Below are 22759 nucleotides of genomic sequence, written 5' to 3'. Positions count from 1 at the left end.
CACTTTAGTTGCAAGAGTACTAACCATTTAGCCACTCCACTTACAGAAGAGTAAATATCCTTCTCCCTAAATTGGCTTAAAGAGGATCTGTAATGAAAAAAAACCCTCTGGGGGATACTTACCTCGGGAGGGGGAAGTCTCTGGATCCTAACGATCCCGTCCTCCTCCATCTCGGCAATCCAGTGCTGCAACCCTCCAAACAGCGGCAAGTAAATATTTACCTACAGCGATCCTGCGCAGGCACAGTAGCTGCTCTTTGTTAAAGCACAAATAGCTGAGCCTAATTAAATTGCTCTACTGCGCAGGCACGAGTCCTTTGCGCCTGCGCAGTAGAGCGGATATGATTGGGTTCGACTATTTCCGCCTTACCCGGAGGAAGAACCGCTACTGCGCCTGCGCTGGATCCTGGAGAGGTAAATAAATCCTTGCTTGTAAATCTTGTCGGGGGAGGATTCGGGGGAGCCAGTGATGGATTCCTGCTGTCTTCAGAGGTCAGGGAAGCCTCATTGGGACCCTGAGGTTTCCCCCTCCTGAGGTAAGTATCCCCCAGAGGGGTTTTTCTTAAGTTACAGAGTCTCTTTAAGTAATACGTTAAATAATGTGGTTATTCAGAGATGCAGAGGTTAACTTTTCTATCTTTTAGAAGAGATCTACTTGTATCGGGAATTTGAGGTAGCTGGAAGCCAGTCCAAATCCCTCTACTAAATCTGACAATGCTTCTTACAGCGGTTTCTTCACTGGTCAGCAGCTGTGGGTAGAGAAGAAAAGGCTGTTAGGAATCTTGTCAGGTGGGAGAAACCAAGAGAACTGGAGCATCCCTGGCTAAGGCAGCAGCCTAGCTGTCGGCTATTTAAAGAGACTCTGTAACTTCAAAAACATCCCCTGGGGGGTACTCACCTCGGGTGGGGGAAGCCTCCGGATCCTAATGAGGCTTCCCACGCCGTCCTCCGTCCCACGGGGGTCTCGCTGCAGCCCTCTGAACAGTCGGCGACAGGCCCGACTGTAATTTCAATATTTACCTTTGCTGGCTCCAGCGGGGGCGCTGTGGCTGCTTTTGGCTCGGAAATAGACGGAAATACCCGATCTCCGTCGGGTCCGCTCTACTGCGCAGGCGCCGGAGACTTGCGCCTGCGCAGTACAGCGGACCCGACGGCGATCGGGTATTTCCGCCTACTTCGGAGCCGACAGCTGTCAGAGCGCCTGTGCGGGAGCCAGGAAGGTAAATATTACGTCACGGCTGTACGGAGGGCTGCAGCGAGACCCCCATGGGACAGAGGACGGCGTGGGAAGCCTCATTAGGATCCTGAGGCTTCCCCCACCCGAGGTGAGTACCCCCCAGGGGACGTTTTGCTGTTACAGTTCCTCTTTAAAGTGTACTAGAGATCAGAAAGTTCAAATAAACGATACTTGCCCGGGGCTTCCTCCAGCCCCATAAACACGTCGGAGTCCCACGGTCTGACGTTCAGCCGCACTCAGCCCCGGTAACTGGCCTGGTCTTCTTTGTCAGTCTGGGACCTCCCACGCATGCGCAGAAGAGGCAGACTGACACAAATGAGCCTGTTACCGGGACCGATTGCCGCTGAACGAAGACATGGGGGAGGACGGTGTGGGACTCAGACGTGTTTATGGGGCTGGAGGAAGCCCTGGGTAAGTATCGATTCTTTGTATTTTCTGATCTCTGATTTACTGTAAAGTAAATCTGATAAAAAAAAAAAAAAAATCATATACCTATAGAGAGGGAAGTTTCTGGATCCTATTGAGCCTTCCGTCTCCTCTTGGTCCCCTTTTTCCAGCGCTGTCACCCCACTTGCAGAAGCCTTTGGGAGCACTTGTGTCCTTGGGTGCTACCACGCGCTCACACATGCGCAGTATGGAGACAGCGGTCTTCCAGGGGCTCCGGGAGGCAGTATTATTTCACCAGGCGACATCGCTGGAACGAGGGGACAAGCAAGTCTATTGGATCCAGAGTCTTCCCTCTCCATAGCTGAGTATCTGATTTTTTTATGCTACAGATTTCCTTCAAAGCTCCATTTCTGAGCATTTTTCGACAAAATATATTATATACCTTATTCTGCTGTTCTTGCATGCGTTACTATAGAGGTAGCTGAATGTAAACATTTTTGTTACAATGGTTCTTTAAGAGGTAGCCTCTGAGTAGACATTGCTATTGGTTGGCTGTGATTCTGGCTGAGAGGAGATCAGGGATCTCACTGGTGATTGCTTCATCCTGCCATGTATCTGTTCCAGCTGGCTGCACCATAGTTCCAGTATCTTTATTTTGTGAATGAGTGAATATGACAGGACAGAGAGGTGGGCCAGGTGTTTCCTGGAAGTGCCTCTCATAGAGGAAAGTTGCACGGCACAGAACTGTTTATTAAAGTGAACCTGTGGACTCTTGGCACATGTCACACTGCGCACAGTCTCGTCACAGCTCTCCTTCTACCTCATTTATGTATTTTTAAAGGGGAACTTTTCTGAATACATTTACTTATTTTTAAAGATATGACTTTATAAATGATTTAGTCAGCATTTGCTCATAGTAGAGAATGTTACACAGGGACATTATTAAAGGGAACCTGAGGTGAGAGGGATATGAAGGCTGTCATATTTATTTCCTTTTAAACAATACCAGTTCCCTGGTAGTCACCACAGACCCTGGAACAAGCATACAGCAGATCAGCTGACTCCGGTTTTACTGGATTAGCCATATGCTTGTTTCAGGGTTTTTACTCAGTCACTACTCATGCCAGAAGATCAACAGGGCTGTGAGGCAACTGGCATTGTTTACACAGGAATAAATATGGCAGTCTCCATATCCTTCTCACCTTGGGTTCCCTTTAACCACATAACGACCGCCCCCAGCCGATGGGCGGCGGCAAAGTCTGGGCCCAAACGACCGCAATACGCCCATCGGCGGGGGCGGCTGCGGGAGTGGCTATGCGGCGATCGCGTCATTCGTGACGCGATCAGCCGCCGGGGACTGGCTCCGCCCCCCGTTCGCCGTAACCCGCCGGCCGTTCGGAAGCGCCGGCGGGTTACTGGCATCCGGATCGCCGCTGCAACAGTGTATAATAGGCTTTGTAATGTATACAAAGCCTATTATACTGGCTGCCTCCTGCCCTGGTGGTCCCAGTGTCCGAGGGACCACCAGGGCAGGCTGCAGCCACCCTAGTCTGCACCCAAGCACACTGATTTCCCCCCCCCCTGCCCCCTGATCGCCCACAGCACCCCTCAGACCCCCCCCTGCCCACCCCCCAGACCACTGTTTGCACCCAGTCACCCTCCTAATCACCCATCAATCACTCCCTGTCACTATCTGTCAACGCTATTTTTTTTTTAAGTCCCTAATCTGCCCCCTACTCCCTCCTGATCACCCCCCCACCCCTCAGATTCTCCCCAGACCCCCCCCAGACCCCCCCCCCCCCCCCGTGTACTGTATGCATCTATCCCCCCTGATCACCTGTCAATCACCTGTCAATCACCTGTCAATCACCCGTCAATCACCCCCTGTCACTGCCACCCATCAATCAGCCCCTGATCTGCCCCTTGCGGGCAATCTGATCACCCCCCCACACCAATAGATCGCCCGCAGATCCGACATCAGATCACCTCCCAAATCCATTGTTTACATCTATTCTCTCCTCTAAACACCCACTAATTACCCATCAATCACCCCCTATCACCACCTGTCACTGTTACCCATCAGATTAGACCCTAATCTGCCCCTTGCGGGCACCCAATCACCTGCCCACACGCTCAGATTGCCCTCAGACCCCCCCCTTATCAATTCGCCCGTGCAATATTTACATCTGTTCTCCCCTGTAATAACCCACTGATTACCTGTCAATCACCCATCAATCACCCCCTGTCACTGCCACCCATCAATCACCCCCTGTCACTGCCACCCATCAATCAGCCCCTAACCTGCCCCTTGCGGGCAATCTGATCACCCACCCACACCAATAGATCGCCCGCAGATCCGACATCAGATCACCTCCCAAATCCATTGTTTACATCTATTCTCTCCTCTAAACACCCACTAATTACCCATCAATCACCCCCTATCACCACCTGTCACTGTTACCCATCAGATTAGACCCTAATCTGCCCCTTGCGGGCACCCAATCACCTGCCCACACGCTCAGATTGCCCTCAGACCCCCCCCTTATCAATTCGCCCGTGCAATATTTACATCTGTTCTCCCCTGTAATAACCCACTGATTACCTGTCAATCACCCATCAATCACCCCCTGTCACTGCCACCCATCAATCACCCCCTGTCACTGCCACCCATCAATCAGCCCCTAACCTGCCCCTTGCGGGCAATCTGATCACCCACCCACACCAATAGATCGCCCGCAGATCCGACATCAGATCACCTCCCAAATCCATTGTTTACATCTATTCTCTCCTCTAAACACCCACTAATTACCCATCAATCACCCCCTATCACCACCTGTCACTGTTACCCATCAGATTAGACCCTAATCTGCCCCTTGCGGGCACCCAATCACCCGCCCACACCTCAGAACGCCCTCAGACCCCAGCCCTGATCACCTCGCCAGTGCATTGCTTGCATCTATTTCCCCCCTCTAATCACACCTTGAGACACCCATCAATCACCTCCTGTCACCCCCTAGCACACCTACCCATCAGATCAGGCCCTAATTTGCCCCGTGTGGGCTCCTGATCACTCGGCCAAACCCTCAGATCCCCCTCAGACCCCCTTCCGATCACCTCCCCAGTGCATTGATTGCATCTATTTTCCCCTCTAACCGCCCCCTGAGACACCCATCAATCACCTCCTGTCACCCCCCTAGCACTCCTATCCATCAGATCAGGCCCAATACATCCTGTCATCTAAGAGGCCACCCTGCTTATGACCGATTCCACAAAATTTGCCCCCTCATAGACCACCTGTCATCAAAATTTGCAGATGCTTATACCCCTGAACAGTCATTTTGAGAAATTTGGTTTCCAGACTACTCACAGTTTTGGGCCCGTAAAATGCCAGGGCAGTATAGGAACCCCACAAGTGACCCCATTTTAGAAAGAAGACACCCCAAGGTATTCTGTTAGGTGTATGATGAGTTCATAGAATATTTTATTTTTTGTCAAAAGTTAGCGGAAATTGGATTGTTATTGTTTTTTTCACAAAGTGTCATTTTTCACTAACTTGTGAGAAAAAATAAAATCTTCTATGAACTCACCATACCCCTAACGGAATACCTTGGGGTGTCTTCTTTCTAAAATGGGGTCACTTGTGGGGTTCCTATACTGCCCTGGCATTTTAGGGGCCCTAAACCGTGAGGAGTAGTCTAGAAAACAAATGCCTCAAAATGACCTGTGAATAGGACGTTGGGCCCCTTAGCGCACCTAGGCTGCAAAAAAGTGTCACACATGTGGTATCGCCATACTCAGGAGAAGTAGTATAATGTGTTTTGTGGTGTATTTTTACACATACCCATGCTGGGTGGGAGAAATCTCTCTGTAAATGGACAATTGTGTGTAAAAAAAATCAAAAATGTGTCATTTACAGAGATATTTCTCCCACCCAGCATGGTTATATGTAAAAATACACCACAAAACACATTATACTACTTCTTCTGAGTACGGCGATACCACATGTGTGACACTTTTTTGCAGCCTAACTGTGCTAAGGGGCCCAAAGTCCAATGAGTACCTTTAGGATTTCACAGGTCATTTTGAGACATTTGGGTTCAAGACTACTCCTCACGGTTTAGGGCCCCTAAAATGCCAGGGCAGTATAGGAACCCCACAAGTGACCCCATTTTAGAAAGAAGACACCCCAAGGTATTCTTTTAGGTGTATGATGAGTTCATAGAAGATTTTATTTTTTGTCACAAGTTAGCGGAAATTGATATGTATTGTTTTTTTTTTCACAAAGTGTCATTTTCCGCTAACTTGTGACAAAAAAAAAATCTTCTATGAACTCACCATACTCCTAACAGAATACCTTGGGGTGTCTTCTTTCTAAAATGGGGTCACTTGTGGGGTTCCTATACTGCCCTGGCATTTTAGGGGCCCTAAACCGTGAGGAGTAGTCTAGAATCCAAATGCCTCAAAATGACCTGTGAATAGGACGTTAGGCCCCTTAGCGCACCTAGGTTGCAAAAAAGTGTCACACATGTGGTATCGCCGTACTCAGAAGAAGTAGTATAATGTGTTTTGGGGTGTATTTTTATACATACCCATGCTGGGTGGGAGAAATCTCTCTGTAAATGGACAATTGTGTGTAAAAAAAATCAAATAATTGTCATTTACAGAGATATTTCTCCCACCCAGCATGGGTATGTGTAAAAATACACCCCAAAACACATTATACTACTTCTCCTGAGTACGGCGGTACCACATGTGTGGCACTTTTTTGCACCCTAAGTGCGCTAAGGGGCCCAAAGTCCAATGAGTACCTTTAGGATTTCACAGGTCATTTTGCCACATTTGGTTTCAAGACTACTCCTCACGGTTTAGGGCCCCTAAAATGCCAGGGCAGTATAGGAACCCCACAAATGACTCCATTTTAGAAAGAAGACACCCCAAGGTATTCCGTTAGGAGAATGGCGAGTTCATAGAAGATTTTATTTTTTGTCACAAGTTAGCGGAAAATGACACTTTGTGAAAAAAAACAATTACAATCAATTTCCGCTAACTTGTGACAAAAAAAAAAAATCTTCTATGAACTCACCATACATCTAACGGAATACCTTGGGGTGTCTTCTTTCTAAAATGGGGTAATTTGTGGGGTTCCTATACTGTCCTGGCATTTTAGGGGCCCTAAACCGTGAGGAGTAGTCTTGAAACGAAATTTCTCAAAATGACCTGTGAAATCCTAAAGGTACTCATTGGACTTTGGGCCCCTTAGCGCAGTTAGGGTGCAAAAAAGTGCCACACATGTGGTATCGCCGTACTCAGGAGAAGTAGTATAATGTGTTTTGGGGTGTATTTTTCCACATACCCATGCTGAGTGGGAGAAATATCTCTATAAATAGACAATTGTGTGTAAAAAAAATAAAAAAATTGTCATTTACGGAGATATTTCTCCCACCCAGCATGTGTATGTGTAAAAATACACCCCAAAACACATTATACTACTTTTCCTGAGTACGGCAATACCACATGTGTGGCACTTTTTTGCGGCCTAACTGCGCTAAGGGGCCCAAAGTCCAATGAGCATCTTTAGGCTTTACAGGGGTGCTTACAATTAGGCACCCCCCAAATGCCAGGACAGTAAACACACCCCACAAATGACCCCATTCTGGAAAGTAGACACTTCAAGGTATTCAGAGAGGAGCATAGTGAGTCCGTGGCAGATTTCATTTTTTTTTTGTCGCAAGTTAGAAGAAATGGAAACTTTTTTTTTTTTTTTTTTTTGTCACAAACTGTCATTTTCCGCTAACTTGTGACAAAAAATAAAATCTTCTATGAACTCACCATGCCTCTCACTGAATACTTTGGGATGTCTTCTTTCCAAAATGGGGTCATTTGGGGGGTATTTGTACTATCCTGGAATTTTAGCCCCTCATGAAACATGACAGGTGCGCAGAAAAGTCAGAGATGCTTGAAAATGGGAAAATTCACTTTTGGCACCATAGTTTGTAAACGCTATAACTTTTACCCAATCCAATAAATATACACTGAATGTTTTTTTTTTTATCAAAGACATGTAGCAGAATAACTTTCGCGCTCAAATGTATAGGAAATTTTACTTTATTTGAAAAATGTCAGCACAGAAAGTTAAAAAAGTCATTTTTTTGACAAAATTCATGTCTTTTTTGATGAATATAATAAAAAGTAAAACTCGCAGCAGCAATCAAATAGCATCAAAAGAAAGCTGTATTAGTGACAAGAAAAGGAGGTAAAATTCATTTAGGTGGTAGGTTGTATGACCGAGCAATAAACCGTGAAAGCTGCAGTGGTCTGAATGGAGAAAAAGGCTCTGGTCCTTAAGGGGCGAAAAGACTGTGGTCCCGAAGTGGTTAAACAATATTACACAAAGTAGTGATGTAACAATACAGAATGGTGCGCAGGTTGCAATGTAGGGATACATATAACAGACGAGTCACTGAGCCCATATGGTAGCGGAGGAAAGAAGGGGGTTTTGTGTACGTCCGAGGAAGGGGGGTGGAGCTGTCATGTTAGTGGGTAAGCAATGGAGAACAGATGGGTCTTTAGGCCTGTTTAAATGAGTTGAAGGAGGAGGCAAGCCTGATGGGGGGAGGGAGTTCCATAGAGTAGGGGCTGCTATGGAGAAGTCCTGGAGCCTTGCAAGTAAGCAAGTGATGCGAGGGGTGGTCATGTGTATCTCATGGCGAGATCCAAGATGTAGGAAGGGGAGATAGGGTGGATGAATTTGTGTGTCAGGCTGAGCAGTTCAAATTTAATTCTGAGGGGGACAGGAAGCCCGTGAAGGGACTTGGGAAGAGGGGCAGCTGAAGAGCAGCTGTGGGAGGAGTGAATGCCTGGCCGCTGTCTTCTTAAAGTTAACCAAGCACCATTTTTAGCACCCAGGTTATCTCAATGCCACATTAAATATGCTTGCCAACAATGTGGCTCATTGAAAAAAATAATTACATTTTACATTTAAAAGTTTAGCAGAGTTATTTATTTGCCTACTTCATTGGCCTGCCTGACCGCAGAAGTTTCAGTCAGATAAGGATTGATGTAATTATTTTATTGCACACATTAGCAAATAACAAACAAAAAGCTTTTCATCAGCAGGGTGTCTGGGTAGATAAATCACTGTGCTTCAGAGTTTACAGAAGTCACAGATGCCATCTTCACACCTTACCTTTGGATAAATAATAGGCAGCTAAAAGGTGAGGGGGAACATGGCAGCTCCTATAGCTATTAGAAACCAGGAATAAAAGTGATGCTTGGTTCCCTTTAACAGATTGCAGGGGTCGGAGTCTGGTCTCAGGAAGTCCAGAAAAGCAGGGGTTGCCGTAGTCTACACGGGAGATGACCACAGCATGGACCAGGAGTTTGGTGGTGTCAGAAGATAAGTGGGGGGGATTAGACAATGTTGCAGAGATGGAAGTGGCAGGATCTGGAGACAGTTTGGATATGGGAGCTTTCCTCCCTCTCCTCTGGTCCCGTGTTGCGGCTCATGGACCCTCACATCTTAGTCACAGCCATACTCAGGTGCAGTAGGCTGCATACATGCTAGAAGAAGAGCACGGCCCCAATCGGAATACTGACAAGCCCTTGCTGGTAATCTTTGAAGGGGCCGCATTCGGCAACGGGACTAGAGCACAGCGAGGGAAGGCTCAGTGTGGTCCAGAGGATTCCCTCTCCTTAGGTAAGTACAGTGTGTGATTTTATACCCAAGTTGTGACTCTACACTTTAAAGAGGAACTGTAACCAAGTATTAAAAATCATCCCAATCAGTAGCTGATGCCACCTTTTCCCCACAAGAAATCTTTACCTTTTCTCAAACGAACCATCAGGGGGCTCTGTATGGCTGATATTGTGGTGAAACCCCTCCCACAGTGTGATGTCAGAACCTAGGTGCTGACATCACACTGTTGGAGCCTTGTTGCATTGTGGGAAATAATACCTGTTTCCAACTGCCTAAAAAGCAGCATCTCCGTCCACAGACATCACCTGCCAGCAGTAAAGATGTCGTCATGTGATACATTTTAGAATGTAAATCAGGGAGAGGAAAGATTTTACAATGGGCAAACACTGACTAAATCATTTATAAATAATTATTGTAAAAATTAAGCCCTTTTTTGCATTGTTATTTTCACTGGAGTTCCTCCTCAACTGCTTGACGGACAGATCCTAAGATAATAAAGTCACCTCAAGGTACAATTGACTGACTGGGTTCTGCCAGGGAGAAATTGATTTCTCAGCATAACAGGAACTGCAGAAACACCTTGTGGAAGTATATAGAAACTCGGACCAATGAATAAACTTTTCAAGGCAAGAAAAGCAGCTGTAAGGTCTTCTTTAATAGAAGCCATATTAGATCAAAGCCACAGCCAAAGCCTGTCTGGCACACAATGATTCAACTGAAGGATCATAAGTGAACTCAGCTGTTTATATCTCAGCTGACCACATCACATGCAGTAACCTTTCTAGAAATGTGATTTCTATGGACCTTCTATGGCTGTAAAGTGTACCTTAGACAATGGGACCCAGAGACATGTTCCCTGCACTATGCCATGCCTCTGTGTCCCCTCCATGCTGCTCTCAGCCCCCCATGCCTGAAATTGCCGACAAGCAGCTTATCAGCAGCTAACGGGGAAGGGGCATCCCTTGCAGGAGAGGCACTCTTACAAAATATTCCCTCTGGCATTAGGAACGCCCCCTTTTCCTGCTCTCAGTGGCCCAGCTCTCCCTCTCCTCCGCCCGTTCTCCCTCCTTAGTGCTCTGTGGTCCCAGCGGGAGAGCATTCTCTGCAGCCTTGTGACCCCGAGGTTGCTGCCATTTTTTTAAACAAACCAATACAGAGGGGATTGCAAGGCGCAGGAACGGCGGATAATGACTCTACATGATCTGGCCCGCCCCCTATGATCAGGTAGTATGCTTTTTACTCTGGGAGTCAGTGGGGCTGTGGAGAGGCCCTGTAAATGGCATAGCGGCAGGCAGCAGTGGTAAGAAGACAGTGAGGCTGGTCACAAGGGGGGGATACTCCTTACTAGCCAGACCAAACCTGTAGCATTGAAAATCAGGCATAAATGTATTATTCTTTTAATGTGACCATCACTGTTGTAAGCACAAGAGTCGTATTCCCAGGATTGCTATGGTTTTCCACACGGAATGTAGGATGTAGTGCTGAAACAAACCTGTCAGGGATCTGGGCAGCAGAACCTGAGTACTCCCTCATCCGATCCTGGCTGTGTAGATAAGATAACCTCTCCTCACACAGAGGTGACGGGAAACCACACGGCACTCACTGACACAATACATCCATGAACATTTCTAACAGGACAGTTATTCATCCATTCACATAAGTCTATGCATGAGGCCGGCTGCACACTGCTAACCTGCGGTTGCACCGCAACACCAGAAAAAGTCTTTGGAGATTACTGCAGCAGTGCACTGTAATCTCCATTCTGGCTGCAGGCCAAGCAGGAAGTGAGGCTTTTAAAAGAGTGGTTTTGCGCTCCTCTGTTCACTAATCACGTTTACACAATAGCACTAGTCCCAATGGATCGCTAAACCCTGGGGGGTATCACCTCCCTGAACAGTATTAGTATAGCACCAATATGATGCGTGGGTGTAGCGCTCAACACTATTCCTACCAACAGTATGTATAATACATAAATTGCATATTCCTTTACATCAAGTCCATCAAATATAACGCAATTAGCTGCATGCATAAATGTCCCAATATCGCCAGGCTTTACTCCTATATAGGACTGTAATTCCACCAGCAGCAGTTCAAGTTATTCCAGCAACAGCTTGATTGGATCCACATTTAAATATAAACACTCTTACCAACGATATTGGCTGATCAAATCAAAATCAGCATCAGCGTTTTTCCACAGGTAGAAAGCTAAGATCACCTCTTCTCACGAGCCAACTTCATCCAGGGTGTCACTCAAAAAGACAGGAATGACAGAAACATAGCGTGACCCTGTTTAACCTTCCTTATAATCACCACATGTGCTCACTCAGTGTCTCACCAGTGCCTCCACCACCGTGGAAATGAGAAAAATGCACGCTCACCAACTGCTATGGCTGATCGAATAGACCAGCTACAATCGCTTGTTCTGGGATATCCACCTTGATCGACCAATACTGCACCTTAAAGAACTCAAAGAAAGGCTTCCATAGCGTAACTCCGTTTAATATGTATAAAAACACAAAGTATTGCACTCACAGATCATGAAGATTAAATGCGCATTTAAAAGCTGAGCGTCCTCATTGCTTCCGTTTGTATCCAGCGTCTCCGCACACTGCGCCCGAGGCTCCGCCCTACCGGTTTCGTCATCAATGACTCATCAGGGGCATGTCCTCAGGCCAGGCGCGGGGACGCTAAGTGCGTCTCAGTATGCAAATTCCTGGATCTCAGAAGCAGCAATCTCGCGATGTTTCCTATCTCCTGCCCTAACTTCGGCATCATGGCGTCTTTTGCAGACATCTTATCTAAACATACTAAGTGTGCTGCCTGCGCCAGATATTAAACCCAGCTATCCTACAGCACACATTGTGGACAGTCAAATGGGAACCGGACACAGGTTCCAGCCCACATTGATCACCATCATCATTTGCCGAATCCTTCATTCTGATAATATAACACTGCATTCCTAAACCAGCAGTTACATTTGGACAATCTACACAACATTGCAATAACTTGAAAATTATCCATAAAAAGTAAGAACTAAAACATAAAAGATAATAAGAAATAAAATCATCGAATCATAAAACCATATAATACAGCTAGCGCTCAAATATAGTATCAAACAGTATTTCTTCACTACCACTACCTCTCTCTTTTACGTGTATTTCCCAAGCTTGCCTACTATAACTGCTACTCAATCAGTATACAATATTCTACCCACAACATTTATTGCCAGTCAGTGGATGAAACAGGCACCCCATATATTAACTGTGCAAATTGCCATATAACTACCCCTATAGGATTCCACCTCCCTTATCCTTTCTACAGTAGTAGCCCATTCCCATAGGGTCCCCGTGTCATCCACTAACCATACACCACATACCCCAACATCTCACACATTCCCAGAATAAAATATCATAACTCCCCTCTTATCACCTACTTGTCACCTAATATTATTGTTAGGCTCTATCATACTGTATATCCTAGCTTTTAGGAATAACAGGTAATGTGCATCTGTGCATCTTAGTGTACCCACCTAGAAAAATACATATACCTTATGCCCCCCATTAGTGTGTCAATCATCTGCTATAAAACAATTAAGATCTAGGTCCACATTCAACCCACTAGGTTTCATAGTTTTCATTGTATAGATCCATTTGGTCTCAAGTTTTGAGATTTCACGGACTTTGTGACATCCCCGCCATCTAGTGGTCAGTTTTTGAATTGCGCTAAAGTGCATGACCGCCGGGTTTGATCCATGCACTTCCGCAAAGTGCCTGGATACACTATGGCTTGCTAATCCTTTTTCAATGTTTTTCACATGTTCATTGATCCTAGTTTTTAGCATTCTTTTTGTGCGGCCAATATATTGAAGGCCACAGGGGCACCAAATTAAATATACCACATGGGTACTCCCACATGTGATAAATTCCTTTATCGGAAATTTCTTACCAGTTACTGTGGATGTATTATCTTTTGATTTCGTAGACTGTGCCACTAGGCATGGATTGCATTGCCTGCATGGATAAAACCTTTCTGGCCCCACATGTCAGTTTGATTATTGACTTTGGGCTCATCTATGCAGGTTTTGACCAAACTTCTCTGTAGGTTCCCTGCCCTTCTATAGATGAATTTAGGGCATCTCGGAATTGCGTTGCCCAACACTGGGTCATTCTGCAGCAATCCCCAGTGCCGTTTAACAACTTTCTCTACTTCACCATATTGGGCATTATATTCGAAACACATCGCAAACTCATATTTATCATTGTGAGCCTTTTTTGGGTGATCCATCAGCATATGGGTCCTATCATAATTTTTAATAACGTTGATCTCTTGTTTGAGTGCATTCTCTTGATATCCTTTATCCACAAAACGTTTCATCAGCATCTCTGCTTGTTCTTCATAATCGCTGGTTTCTGTGCAATTCCTCCTCACTCTCGTAAACTGGCTACGTGGTATGCTTTTTAGCCAGTTCCTATGATGGCAGCTTTTGATAGGTATATATGCATTTCTGTCCGTATGCTTGAAAAATGTTTTAGTTCCCAGTATATTTGCTTTCTTATATAATACCACATCCAAAAACTCTATTTTCTCCTTATCCCATTTTGCTGTCAGAATAATCCCTTTATTATTGTCATTAAGCCATGTAATATATTCGTCTAGTTGGTCACTATCGCCTCTCCAGACCCATACCAGATCATCTATATAACGCCTCCAAGTCACCACTTGTTGGCTCTGTGGTTGTGATAGCACTCCCAGTTCCCAATCGTCCATAAAGATGTTTGCCACACTTGGAGCATATTTTGCCCCATGGCACATCCTAACACCTGGAGATAAAACTGGCCTCCATACCAGAAGTAGTTATGGGTGAGAGAGAACTCCAGCAGTTTCAAAATGAACTGTATCTGGTCATTTTTCAGTTCGGTATATATATTTAAAGCTTGGCTCACTGTTCTTAATGCTTCCTCATGAGGGATAATGGTATACAGTGCACTGACATCTGCAGTTACCAGTAAGTCATCATCTTCAATCCGCATTGTTCCTATCATTTGTAATAATTGTTTTGTGTCTCGTAACAGCAGTGTTAATTTTGCTACTGCTGGTTGTAGAAAAGTGTCGATGTATTCGCCGACCCTCTGATTGAGTGAGCCGATCCCACTGATGATTGGTCGACCCGGTGGGTCTGTGGTATTTTTGTGGATTTTTGGATTGTGGTATATTACTGGGACTCGCGGTGCATCTATCATCAAATATTTAAACTCTGCGTCATTCAGTATCTCCTGTTGCAACCCCTCTTTAAGCAGGGCTCTCAGATCACTCATATATGCCATAGTAGGATCACCCCTTAATTTTTTGTATGTTGCTTGATCACTTAAAATCCGTTCCATTTCTTTTCTATATTGTTCTGCCTGCATAACCACCACACCTCCACCTTTGTCAGCAGGTCTCACCAAAACTTCTTTTCTTTGACTCAATTCCCCTATTGCCCTAAGCTCGCCTGTATTGTGTTTGACCTGAATACTTTCAAGGTCCTTCAGCACCATATTTTTGAAAACCTGAATGGTGCCATCTTTGGAATTATCCGGTGGGTTAAATGTGGACCTATTTCTCAACTTCGTGTGCATATATCCATCTCCTGAAGTGCCTTTATTTGCTCTATTATTGGGGCCCTCCCTAGACAGAAAATATTTTTTAATATTTAATTGCCTTACATATTTGTTAACATCAATAAATGTGCCAAATTTGTTCAGACCCTGTTTGGGCGCATATTTAAGGCCCTTATCTAAAATGTTTAATTCCCCTGTTGTAAGGGGCACCCCACTAATATTGAAAATTCCTTCACCCGCTGCTATTTCCTTCTTTTTATTACTTCCTCCTCCCCGTCTACCTCATCTATTCCTCTTTTTCTCACAAACCGTTGGTTGTATTCTAATGGCCCGTACTCACGGGCTGCAAAAATCGCCTGTCGCCAGCACACGTGAGCGTGTGGGCGACAGGCCGGCAACAGCTTCTCTCCAGGTCCCTCCGCGTACTCACGCGGAAGAGGGACCAGCGGCGAGACGGAAGCTGTCGCCGACGTTCCTCCTCCCCCCCGCCGGAAGCTCCATAAACCTCAATGGAGGCTGCTGTCGCTAGTCCGCGTACTCACGCGGACTAGCGACAGTTGCGGCGGGGGGGCAGCGGCTACTGTCGCCATGCGGAGCGACGGGCGACAGTTCAGGGTGCGCGCGCGTGCGGCGGCCCATACTCACGGGCGACCTGTCGCCGCAACACGCGCGCGCCGCGTGTTGCGGCGACAAATGTCACTCGTGAGTATGGGCCATTAGTCTCCCCAATCGGTTCTGGGTGATTGCCCCCCCAAAAAATGGTGGTGTATGGTTTCTGCCGTCTGTCTTTCCAACGGCTCAAAGCGATTCATTGTGGGCAAATACTCATCTCTCTGGTACCTCCCTTGTTGATGATAATGTTGTTGATCATATTTCCCTTGTTGGTCATACCTCCTACTGGATTCATAATCTGATTGATTACCTCCTTTGTAGGGGTCTTCAAAATTCCCCCGAGGGGTCGGTTTTCCTTTCCTATATCTCGGTTGTTGCCACTCCTCATTATAGGTCCGCCTAATGTTCTGTGGTTGTCTATTCCCTGGGGACTCCTGAAATTGGGGATTATATTTGAGGCCTCTATTGTTAACCCTCTCTTGTCCTCTATTTGTACCACCATCCTGGATTATGATATCCTGCCGGGGCCCCACCGTCCCATCATTTTTGGGTACTTGTCCCTGTGCCCCATTAGGGTCCTGATCCCGATTTTTTTGGTCCTCACTTTTCTTCCTTTTGTTTTGTTCCACTTGCCACTTATATGCTGTTCTATTCTTATATTCTGACCACTCATTTTGGAACCTTTTGATTTTGATCTCACTGACCTCTTTTTCATTCTTCTGGACTATTTTAGTTAGGACTGCTGCATTTTCTGTAAACTCGTCCTGATCTTTGAATTCCTCAATCTTTGATTTTAATTCTTCTATTTCTTTGCCTAGTCTGTCCAGCCTGTTTTGTTTCCTCTTTCCTAGTATTTTCAACAACCCTATCCCACATTGATTAAGATATTCTCCCAATTCTTTATCTGTTTCATCATTTTCTTCCCCATCTGTGGGAAGAATGTCCCATCTGAACCGTTTGGGTATAATGCCCTCTTTAGCATGTTTGTTGAGACTGGCTAAGTCCCACCATGCATTGGTCTCTTTAATCATGGATGTTTGTAATTGCCTAAATAATGTGTCCAAGCTGTGCTGCTCAGTGTCAGGTTCTTTAACAAACAGTCTATCCACATCAATTATACCTCTCCTCCTTATATTGAACATCTCCATATTTTGAGTATGCTGCACTACCACTGATACCAGTTAATACGTTTTAAAAGAGTGGTTTTGCGCTCCTCTGTTCACTAATCACGTTTACACAATAGCACTAGTCCCAATGGATCGCTAAACCCTGGGGGGTATCACCTCCCTGAACAGTATTAGTATAGCACCAATATGATGCGTGGGTGTAGCGCTCAACACTATTCCTACCAACAGTATGTATAATACATAAATTGCATATTCCTTTACATCAAGTCCATCAAATATAACGCAATTAGCTGCATGCATAAATGTCCCAATATCGCCAGGCTTTACTCCTATATAGGACTGTAATTCCACCAGCAGCAGTTCAAGTTATTCCAGCAACAGCTTGATTGGATCCACATTTAAATATAAACACTCTTACCAACGATATTGGCTGATCAAATCAAAATCAGCATCAGCGTTTTTCCACAGGTAGAAAGCTAAGATCACCTCTTCTCACGAGCCAACTTCATCCAGGGTGTCACTCAAAAAGACAGGAATGACAGAAACATAGCGTGACCCTGTTTAACCTTCCTTATAATCACCACATGTGCTCACTCAGTGTCTCACCAGTGCCTCCACCACCGTGGAAATGAGAAAAATGCACGCTCACCAACTGCTATGGCTGATCGAATAGACCAGCTACAATCGCTTGTTCTGGGATATCCACCTTGATCGACCAATACTGCACCTTAAAGAACTCAAAGAAAGGCTTCCATAGCGTAACTCCGTTTAATATGTATAAAAACACAAAGTATTGCACTCACAGATCATGAAGATTAAATGCGCATTTAAAAGCTGAGCGTCCTCATTGCTTCCGTTTGTATCCAGTGTCTCCGCACACTGCGCCCGAGGCTCCGCCCTACCGGTTTCGTCATCAATGACTCATCAGGGGCATGTCCTCAGGCCAGGCGCGGGGACGCTAAGTGCGTCTCAGTATGCAAATTCCTGGATCTCAGAAGCAGCAATCTCGCGATGTTTCCTATCTCCTGCCCTAACTTCGGCATCATGGCGTCTTTTGCAGACATCTTATCTAAACATACTAAGTGTGCTGCCTGTGCCAGATATTAAACCCAGCTATCCTACAGCACACATTGTGGACAGTCAAATGGGAACCGGACACAGGTTCCAGCCCACATTGATCACCATCATCATTTGCCGAATCCTTCATTCTGATAATATAACACTGCATTCCTAAACCAGCAGTTACATTTGGACAATCTACACAACATTGCAATAACTTGAAAATTATCCATAAAAAGTAAGAACTAAAACATAAAAGATAATAAGAAATAAAATCATCGAATCATAAAACCATATAATACAGCTAGCGCTCAAATATAGTATGGGCTACTACTGTAGAAAGGATAAGGGAGGTGGAATCCTATAGGGGTAGTTATATGGCAATTTGCACAGTTAATATATGGGGTGCCTGTTTCATCCACTGACTGGCAACAAATGTTGTGGGTAGAATATTGTATACTGATTGAGTAGCAGTTATAGTAGGCAAGCTTGGGAAATACACGTAAAAGAGAGAGGTAGTGGTAGTGAAGAAATACTGTTTGATACTATATTTGAGCGCTAGCTGTATTATATGGTTTTATGATTCGATGATTTTATTTCTTATTATCTTTTATGTTTTAGTTCTTACTTTTTATGGATAATTTTCAAGTTATTGCAATGTTGTGTAGATTGTCCAAATGTAACTGCTGGTTTAGGAATGCAGTGTTATATTATCAGAATGAAGGATTCGGCAAATGATGATGGTGATCAATGTGGGCTGGAACCTGTGTCCGGTTCCCATTTGACTGTCCACAATGTGTGCTGTAGGATAGCTGGGTTTAATATCTGGCGCAGGCAGCACACTTAGTATGTTTAGATAAGATGTCTGCAAAAGACGCCATGATGCCGAAGTTAGGGCAGGAGATAGGAAACATCGCGAGATTGCTGCTTCTGAGATCCAGGAATTTGCATACTGAGACGCACTTAGCGTCCCCGCGCCTGGCCTGAGGACATGCCCCTGATGAGTCATTGATGACGAAACCGGTAGGGCGGAGCCTCGGGCGCAGTGTGCGGAGACGCTGGATACAAACGGAAGCAATGAGGACGCTCAGCTTTTAAATGTGCATTTAATCTTCATGATCTGTGAGTGCAATACTTTGTGTTTTTATACATATTAAATGGAGTTACGCTATGGAAGCCTTTCTTTGAGTTCTTTAAGGTGCAGTATTGGTCGATCAAGGTGGATATCCCAGAACAAGCGATTGTAGCTGGTCTATTCGATCAGCCATAGCAGTTGGTGAGCGTGCATTTTTCTCATTTCCACGGTGGTGGAGGCACTGGTGAGACACTGAGTGAGCACATGTGGTGATTATAAGGAAGGTTAAACAGGGTCACGCTATGTTTCTGTCATTCCTGTCTTTTTGAGTGACACCCTGGATGAAGTTGGCTCGTGAGAAGAGGTGATCTTAGCTTTCTACCTGTGGAAAAACGCTGATGCTGATTTTGATTTGATCAGCCAATATCGTTGGTAAGAGTGTTTATATTTAAATGTGGATCCAATCAAGCTGTTGCTGGAATAACTTGAACTGCTGCTGGTGGAATTACAGTCCTATATAGGAGTAAAGCCTGGCGATATTGGGACATTCATGCATGCAGCTAATTGCGTTATATTTGATGGACTTGATGTAAAGGAATATGCAATTTATGTATTATACATACTGTTGGTAGGAATAGTGTTGAGCGCTACACCCACGCATCATATTGGTGCTATACTAATAAGGAAGTGAGGCTTGCTAGCGCTCACTTCCTGTGGCTGAAATTTGAGTAACGCGGAAGTGTATTGAAAGAATATGCTTCCGCGCATGCGCGCCGCAAAACAAAGCTAGAATTTTTTTTTTAATAAAAGCAGTGTCTTCATACATGACTTTTGGTTCGCCGCATGTCGCCATACAAATTGCCTGACAATGCGCCATTGCTCTTGGGATGAATCGGCACTACTGGCGGAACGCATTGCACCACACTAGGCACGAAATGCCCAATAGACTTTCATTGGCGTATAGTTGGCCTGCTGCCAAATTGGCCAGCACAATGTGCCAGTGTGAAAGGGACCTGAGGCTAGGACCACACTAAGCAGTGCGGAAAACCAAACGTTTTCTGCAGTTTTAATTTTCCGACGCGTTTTTATGTTCGTTAGCGTTTTTCCTTTTTTTTTTTTTTTTTTTTTTTGGTGTTCGTTTAATAGGGTAAAATACAGTATAATATGTAATTAATGAAAAATGCATCAAAAACGCGAGTAAAAATGCAGTCCTCTGCGTCTCCATTGAAATACATTAAGTGCATTTTACATGTGAGAAATATGCAGCAAGTTGTGTGTTTTGAAAAACGCGCATTGTAAAACGTACATACTGTATATGCGTTTTTCCATGTGGCCCACCAGGGGCGTAACTAGCAAAACTTTGGATGCCCCCCCCGCTTTCTGCACAGGTAAAAACTGAGAACCAATGTTTTTAGTTGGCTAGTGCACACTTGAATGTGTTTTCCCCAAGCAGATAAAAACAGACAGCAGTGAAGCACTGCTTGCATTTTCTCTATTAATTACATTAGCTTCTGTGATAAAACATGCATGTTTCACACATACAAACACACATGGCGCTTGATTCATTAAACCGCGCTAACTCATAGCATGGCTGCGCTAGTGTTTTGCGTGCGTTTCCGTGCACAGTCGTGAATGTTTGTGCGCAATTGCGAATTTGCACCCGCGATTTCATGCAAAAACGCTAGTGGGGCCGTGCTATGAGTTAGCACGGTTTAGTGAATGGCTTTAAGCCCCTGGCGTGCAGAAAACGCTTACAGAAAACTGTCAGCAGAGTGTGCTCCCAGCCTCAGCGCTGCTCACTGAATAGGGACTGTCTACAAATCTTTGTCTACAAAACGTTGTATGATTAGTTATCAGAGGCTGAGCAGACGCAGTTATTAGAACAATTGTGCAGTGAGCAGAAAGCTTTTTCTCTCCATGCCCTTAGTTGTCAATCTCTCAGGACAGGGAAAAGAAACTTCTCCCCCCACAGGGCCCTTGCAGCTTCTGCGCCCCCCTGTGGCTGCATCCCTTGCAGGGTCTATTGTTACACCCCTGGGGCCCACAAACTTGAATTAACTAGGGGTTCTGCCTAGTGTGTTCCTAGCCTGAGATAATACAGCCACAGGATAGATATAGCTCAGCTGGGTGCAGCACTCTCCTAGTATGTCAGTCCATCTGGAGAGTATCAGTGAAAGAACAACAAGGACACTGCCAGGCCCCCTCCTTCCCTGCATATTATTCTCTTCCTCTTCTTCCCTTCTCTGTCTTCTGTTGTTTTCCTAAGCACTATTATCCTAACATCCATCCACTGTGTTAACTACCTTCTATCTTGTCTGAATACATTGAGCAAACTAAATGAAACGCCTAACTACAGAGATAATGTTACATTCAGTTCTCTGACAATCTGATTTATGCTGGCTCTTGTGTACTCTGCAGCAGGGAATGGGTTAACCCTGCAGTCACGCATTGCCAAATTTTCTTGCCCTGACTTTTTTCGCTGCCCCTCCCTCCCCACACTTTTTCGGACCATTTTCCAAATTCTTTGGCCGCTGGATTTACGTAAACAAGTTTATTTTTAGGTCCGAGGTCTTGCTCTGATTAAACTGGCTCCCTATTTTCCCACCAACTCAAGAGCAAAGGTTTCTGGGTATAAGAAAGGGCTGGGTACAGCCATTTTTCTGATGACAAACTCAGTTAAAATTTGCTTTATTGCTATCGATTCTCAGCTGCTGTTTATTGCTGATTATGCTGTGTTAGACAGCTTGCATACGGATTCTGTTTTTTGGTATCTATTCTACTTTAAAGGGAATCATACATAATTTAGTGGGGCTCACTAGTACCTTTGTTTTTTTGGCATCTATTTTAGTTGAAATGGAATCTATGTTTTTATATTTTATTTAGGTGTCACGTTTTAAAGTGACCCTGAAATGAGTTTAAAAAAAATAGGTAGATACTCACCTGTGGAGAATGAAAGCTCTGAATCTATAGAGCCTTGCTGGTCCTCACTCGGTCTCCTCATTACCCAACTGTCCCCTTGGTGAAATGATTTGACCTGCCGATAGAATACGTCTTTGGCATTCCTTCAGGCAGCCTTCAGAAGTACTTGTGTCTCCTGGTGCGCACACACAGGTTCGGGGTCACCTATGCAGAATGCGGAAGCCTGCCGAGGAGACCCAAAGGCGGCAAATTTAAATGGGAAGAGCAGGGGAACAGGATAACGAAGAGAGGACCAGGAAAGCTCTGTGGCACAAGTGTCAACCAGGGCTGTGGAGTCGGAGTCGTGGAGTCATGGAGTCGGACTCGTGGAGTCGGGCAATTTTGGGTGCCTGGAGTCGGAGTCGGGAAAAAATGCACCGACTCCGACTCCTAATGAATTTGTAACACAAAACACACCCCTTAAATAGTGTCAATGTGTCAGTAGCACCAATAAAATCAAACTTCATAACAGCCAATCAGCTTACCAGTTTGTGCAGGCGGACTCAGTGGGAGACTGCCAGCCCGACATGCAAATGACAGCCAAACGTTATATGCCTACAACACAACGCTGTCCAAGTCAGAACGAGGCTCCCCGCACAGCTCCATCACTAAGCGTACCATTGGTCAGGCAGCCCGAGAGCCAATCAGAGCGCGCAGCGTCAAATGACGCTGCAAGGCATGACCAAAAACGTCACAGCAATAACAAACAACGGAGCTAACACAGCGCTCCGCAATCAAACAGCACGCCCCTCCGCTCTCTCAAGCAGCCTCACCATGGCAACAAGTAAACAAATAGTGTATAATAGCACACTGGCAAATAACCATTGCCTGGAGTACCTCTGCAGAGACCTCGTGATGACACATCGTGGCTGCAGTCCCCCCTGATCAATCCACCTTCTGATAAGCTGAAAGCTCTGTAAAATAAAGAGCAAATAGTAACATTTTAGTACACATAGGAAACATGCATAGGTAATGATCTAAATACAAAAACCCAATTCATAGTCACGGT

At 45.2% G+C, this 22759-nt stretch overlaps 1 protein-coding gene across 2 annotated transcripts in view; it reads left to right on the top strand.

Moving 5' to 3' along the window:
- PLEKHH3 (pleckstrin homology, MyTH4 and FERM domain containing H3) overlaps positions 1 to 22759 on the top strand; it is a 128522-nt gene that overhangs the window by 52404 nt on the left and 53359 nt on the right. The window lies entirely within an intron of this gene.

The sequence above is a fragment of the Hyperolius riggenbachi genome, chromosome 12 (genome assembly GCF_040937935.1).
Source record: "Hyperolius riggenbachi isolate aHypRig1 chromosome 12, aHypRig1.pri, whole genome shotgun sequence".
In the NCBI taxonomy this organism is placed as follows: Eukaryota; Metazoa; Chordata; class Amphibia; order Anura; family Hyperoliidae; genus Hyperolius; species Hyperolius riggenbachi.
Note: the sequence above shows the minus strand (reverse complement) of the source record. Positions and strands in the feature narration are given on the sequence as shown.